The sequence below is a fragment of the Petaurus breviceps genome, unplaced genomic scaffold (assembly GCF_028583685.1).
Source record: "Petaurus breviceps papuanus isolate PSGF00001 unplaced genomic scaffold, PetGlider_PUasm1.0 90451, whole genome shotgun sequence".
NCBI lineage: Eukaryota > Metazoa > Chordata > Mammalia > Diprotodontia > Petauridae > Petaurus > Petaurus breviceps.
This window is the reverse complement of record NW_027187258.1, coordinates 2,425,182-2,431,084: the sequence shown is the minus strand read 5'-3', so window position 1 is coordinate 2,431,084 and position 5,903 is coordinate 2,425,182. Positions and strand designations below refer to the sequence as shown.

General features: G+C 52.4%; 1 long non-coding RNA gene across 1 annotated transcript in view; it reads left to right on the top strand.

The window, feature by feature from the left end:
* The first annotated feature begins 2,560 nt into the window (after positions 1-2,560).
* The window catches only part of LOC138141645 (uncharacterized), a 12,887-nt gene continuing 9,544 nt past the window's right edge, over positions 2,561-5,903 (top strand). The window contains exon 1 of the long non-coding RNA XR_011163227.1: positions 2,561-2,831. This is a non-coding gene — a long non-coding RNA (uncharacterized lncRNA). The remainder of the gene's footprint in view (positions 2,832-5,903) is intronic.

Sequence of the window (5,903 nt, the reverse complement as noted above, 5' to 3'; positions counted from 1 at the left end):
CTGGCCACATGCTAATGCCACTCTCTACACTGTGCTTCATGAGTAGGATTTCGGGGCACCACTTCCTATGCTCTTCATTTTCTGAGCCAGTTACCAAGAGCTCTCCCTGCACCCCACCCCCGCCCGCTGCCCACCCGCTAAAATTCGGTTGTCTTCTCACTCTTCTATTTTGACTCTGTGTCCAGTATCTGTGTGTGCGCGTGTTATGTACCTGTGTGTTGCTTTCAGTTTCTGTTGTGCTGGGGGTGGGGGGGTGGGGGGTGGGGGGTGGGGACAGAGGCTCCTCAGCTCCCTGTTAACCCCATAAAGAAATAAAATGGTAAGACTTGCTGATAAACTCCTGCCTTTGGTTCTCCTCTGTGCCCCGCTGACCTGGGCTTCTTGGGGAATGGGGGATTCTGGGAGGCTGCCCCTGGGATGTCTGCAGGAAGGGGGTCCCCTGGAAGGACTGGTCTGGGGCCCCTCTGGCACAGTGTGGGATGAGAGGGAAGGTCAGAACAAGGTGTTCCTTTCCACTAAGAAGACCTGTCCTGGCGAGAGGCTTCTCTGCTCCGAGCTTCTAATTCCTAATTATGTAAAACAAAGATTGAACGGCATGGTCTCTAAGATACCTTCTGACTCTGCTTCTGGCTGGCCTGCAGACCCTTTCCCTCTCTCAACCTCAGTTTCCTTCTCTGTAACTTGAGAGAGTCCCCAGCTCTGACATCCTCAAATCACCAGTCTTTCTCCCTTTTCTCCCTCCTGCACTTGAATGCCATGGAGCTCTCTTCCCTGTTCCTTGATGGGTCTCAAGGAGCCCTGAGCTTGGGGCTTCTCTAGGCTGCCACTCTCCCCAGCCCAGGACCTCCAGGTGATGCTGCTGCCCCTCCCATCAGAAGCTGTCCTGGGCCAGCCGGGGACAGGGCTGGAAGCCCCCTAACTTCTCTACTTCCATTCTTGCAGGCACGAGGGCTCATAATCTCAGCAGTATCTGGGGGCTCATCTCTCTCCCTGACCCCCTCCAGGCAGCCCCTTGCTGATCCTGCCAGTAGCTCTAGGCTCAAGCCCCTCATTTCCATTCCCACTGTCACTGCCTGAGTTCTTACTGGCAGAGGTTCCGAGCTGCTCTCCCTTCCCCCAGTCTTCCCCATCTCTACTGCACACTGCCTCCAGAACTTAGCAAAGTGCCTGGGACGCAGGAGGCATCTGATAAGAGTTTCTCAATTGATTATTGCATCGCTCCGATAGTGAGAAGGCGTCCAGCTGAAACTCCTAGTCACTCCCTGTGTGATGTTGAGCAAGTCACACGTTCTCTCTGATCTTCGCTGTAAACATGCCTGGGAGCTGAGGAGCTTCAGTTTGGAGCCATTTCAGGGTTCCTGAAGTTCTCTCTGGTCCTCAGAAGTTGGAGTCCCAGCCCATGGACCTGGTCCTTAAATACTCTGGCACTGTGCTGAGCACAGACATTCCAAAGAAAAGTGTGCCCTCAGAGCCATGCACAGGAACTGGCGTGGCTACACACCACCAAGCAAGACAAGGCTCACCGTGGCCTGCCAAAGCCCAGGGGGCTTGCAGGCTCCTGATTCCACATGAAGAGGGCATGGCTGGAGGCATCCGGGCTTCTGTAGGTCTTTCCTAGACGCTATATATTGCAGCAAACCTGGCCTAGTTTCCATCCCTCTTGTTTCGTGCTTCCCTTTCCCATCCCTGTGCCTTTGCTCTCAATGTCTGTGACATCTAAAATACGCTTTCCACCTCTGTCTCTTGAAGTTTCTCCTTTCCTCTAATCACCAGCTCAGGCATCCATTCCTCTCGAGGGCAGGGACTGGGTAATTGCAATTACAGTCAATGAAGATTTCTCCTTGTCTCGCTGTGTTCTGGGCTTTCTGTTAGGCACCGAGAATAGAAAGATGAAACCAAGCCACTCCCTGGCCTCGAGATTTCCATTCTCATGGGGAAGGGGAATAGAATATGTGCACAGAGAAGTAAACACAGTGTAACTTCGGGAGAAAGAGAGCATTAGCAACTGAAGTCAATGGGGGCAGGCTTGAAGACCAGGATACAGTCAGCACATCTGAGGGAGGCAGCCTGAACAGGAGCAATGCAAGGGGAGGCCAGCCAGCAGTTCACTTTAGCTGGCAGTCTACTAGTGGTAAACATTCGCTGAGCCCCTACTGTGTGCCAGGCACTGAGCTAAGTGCTGGGCAAGACGGAGAGAGGCCAAAGATAGTCTGTCCTCAAAGAGGGCACGTGGGCCACCAAGGATGGACTAAAGGGACTCAGTAGAGGAAAATCACTTCTGAAAACCGAGAGGTGGACGTGGGCTGGGGGGACGCAGGGAAAATGCTCCGAGTTTGGAAAGGCGGGAGGAACCTCGAGGCAGCCAGCGTCACTGAGTCACAAAGGACGGCTGGCTGTGAGAGTTAAGCAAGCTGCAAAGGGAGGAAGGGGCCGAATTATGGAGCGCCTTCCAAGTCGGAAGTTTTCTGCTCCATCCTGGAGGCTATAGGGAGCCGCTGGAGTAGATTGAAAGCTGAATGGATGTGGGCGGGACTTGAGGCAGGCAGGCTCGCGGTGATGAGGCCCTGCACCAGGGGCGGGGCAGGGGCAAAGGAGAGACGTTTTCGAGGTAGAAATGCGAAACCTTGAGAAATAATTGACTGCGGGGTGGGGGCGGTGAGAGAGTGAGCAATCGACGATGCCCCCCAGGCCCCAGGTGACAAGTTAGGGAGAGGGGAATGTTTGCTGCAAAGAGCCCGAGTTCCAAGTTCTGTTTTGGACGCTTTGAGCTTAAGATGTTGATGAGCCCAATTCAAGGGGGCCAGCAAGCAGTTGGAGCTGCAAAGGAGGAGGTAAGGGAAGGCTTCGAGGCTAGACAAAGAGACCTAAGAATCCCTCTGCGGTGATTGGGACCTGGAGCTCGGCAGGGAGATGGCGGAGCATTTTCATACCCCACCCCACCCCATCCCCCATGTATCATAGGACCTTGGTTGGGTCTTTGCACTCTTATCTATCGACCAAGTGGGATCGTGGGGGGCCTGGCACCCATTGGATCAGCTTCTGTCTTGGACTCGGCCCATATCTGCGCTGCCTCCTTCTGTCAGAGTAAAACTCCCTTAGGCATTGCCTTGCATCTAGGTTTCACCAAATGGACAATAGCATCCTTGCACACGTGGTCATTGAACCACTTGGGTGTCAGGTATGGAATGGACTTTATTTTACCTGCTCTGAAAAATGTCTATGGATTCACAGGAGCTCATTAGATTTTCATGGAAAGGAAAGGATTCGTTGTGCATCCATGGAACAAATTCACATCATACCGCACTACCAAAGCATCTCACAGCAATATCAAGGAGGAGGGGTGGCAAGGCTCACATCTCCTGCCCTCTCCCTAGCATGGGCTCGATCTTCTGGGAAGAAGCCTCTTGTCCTCTGTGAAGTGAGTCGGAAAGGACAGCCTTTCCCTCAGGGAGACCAGGGTTTACTTCCACTTACTTAAGTGAGAATTCTTGCATGTGGGGAATCTCAAACTAGGGTTGCCCACAAATGATTCCCCAAAGTTTGAAATATCCATTTTGGGGACTGCTAATCTGTGCTCAGAAAAAGAGCCAAGAAGGCAGGAGAAGGAAGCTGGGAACTTGAGGTCCAAGAATACCCCCCTCAGGCTCCTGATAGAGCCCAGATCACTTGCCATGAGCTTCTCCATGTTGTCATTTCCTACCCCTTGGGGGAAGGGAGACAGAGAAAACTACCCTTCCTTCCCCTTATTGGATTCCAGTCTGGAAGTCCAAGGGAGAGAGAGTGTGGGAAAAAACAACAGGGAAAAGAGGGTGAGGCCTTGTACAGCTGATTCTCAGATAGGAAGCCACCCTCCTCAGCCTCAGCCAATCCATCAAAAGGAAGCAGCCAGGGGTGGCCACGTGGCACAGTGAGTAAGAGTGCCGGCCCCAGCTTCGGGAGATCTGGGATCGGTTCTGGCTTCAGATACTCGGCACCCACACAAAAATAACTGGCCATATAACTTTGGGCAAAATACTTAACCCCGATTGCTTAAAAAAAAGGAAGCAGCCCCCGTACCCAAAAAGCAATCGCCCAAGCTGATCTCCATGGGTGTTGGGATCTCTGGAAAGTGATCAGAGTTTGAGGAGTTTAACAGAGGCTGCCCTGCTCAACACCCTTCTGTCACTGACCTCATTCTCTTTTCTGTCACTGCTGCTTGGATCCTCATTTTTTACCAGTTAGGCTGTGAGCTACTCCGGATTAGGGATAGGGGAATGTTTGGGGCAAAGAGTCCAAGTTCTGCTTGCATCAACTCTCTCTCACTGTATGTAGTAGGTGCTGAATAGATGTGGGTTAAATTGAATGGAATTGAGTTCATATCTAAAGCTCTTTCCACAACAGTACATTGGTTCTCTCCATGGACTGGTGCTTTTGTCACCACATACATCAGATGATGAGGGAAAGCTGGGTTCAAGAGGTGAACTAGTGAATCCAGTGGTAAAGTACTTCAGAAGGAGTGGGGGAGAGGGAGGTTTCTTCCCCTTCCCCCTCCCCCCAAGCTCCTTCATACACATTCATCGGGCGGCCATCCCAAATACTTAGAGACATCTCAAGTGGCTGGTAGTAGAAGCAGAGCCCCAAACATGCTGAGGCCAAACTGGGCACCCCATGGGAAGGGAGCTGCCCCGTCCAGCTCAGCAGAGAGCTCCATCTGAGGGGAGCTTCCCAAAGGGAGTTGGCCCTTTGCCTGCCTGAGAATTCTCCCCAGAGACCCAGAGTGTGGAAGGGAGAGCGTGCTCCTGAACTGCTCTGCTGTGATACCCAGAGCCTCCACAGGCTACGGCTGATTCCCCTTCACCCAGTCACAAGCTAGTTTCCGAGGAGCAGAGAGCTTCAGTGCTTTCATACAAAGCCTCGAAGAACCTTCCTCCTGACTAAGGGCTTATCACGTAGCTGACATTTGATTGATTGAATCACTCAATCTAGATGGCCAGGCCTGCCATGATGAATTCACTGGTGCAGTGGAATAGAAGACAGAGGGCTTGGGGAGGGCACTGCCCTCTCTCTGGAAGAGGGCTAATGCTCGTCTCTGCCTCACATGCTCCCTAGCCTTCCCTTCTCTGGGCCTCAGTTTCCTCCTCTGCAAAATGAACAGGCTGGATTCAATGACTTCCGATTTCCCTTCCAGTTCAAGATCTATTTTTTTATGAGTACCTAACACAGAGGGCTCCTTCAGCCTCTGCTAATCTCCCCTCTGTGTTCTGAGGCCCTCTCCCCACACAGTCAGTTTGGGGTACAAAGGCCCTTCTAGCTGGAACCATATCAATTATGTGCTCACCATCTGCGAGGAGATTGCTGTCGCAGTCAGGGTACTCTGCTTGTCCAGTGGGAACCCAGACTGCTCATCTCCTCGGATCCCTCCGTCCAGCTCCCCTTCCCCCACTCCCCACCCAGCCCCCTCCACTCCTAGCTCACTGCTCTCTAGCCAGCCAGCCAACCCCCCAAGGGCCGGACTTTCCGAAGTGCCAAATTCCTGAGTTCTCTTTCCACATAACAGAACCTTGAAACCATTCTGTACTGCCCAGCTTTTCCAGACATTTCTAGCCCTACCTCCAGGGGCTGAGGAGATCCCAGGGTTAGTGGTTGCTGAGCCTAGGTATGGGCTGTGAATGGGGTGGTAGGAGTGAGATGAGGCTAGGCCTGCATTTGAAGAGTCCTACCTGCCCCTCCTTGGGACTCAGACCCCTTGTTCTAGGCTAATTCCTTCTTTTCCCTTCCTGTCTTCCCTTCTTCCTCTCCTTCCCCTTTCCTTTCAACACACCTCCCCTTCAATCTGTCTCCCCTTCTTCCTTCTCATCTTCATCCCTCTCTTTCTTTTTTCTTTCTTTCTTTCTTTCTTTCTTTCTTTCTTTCTTTCTTTCTTT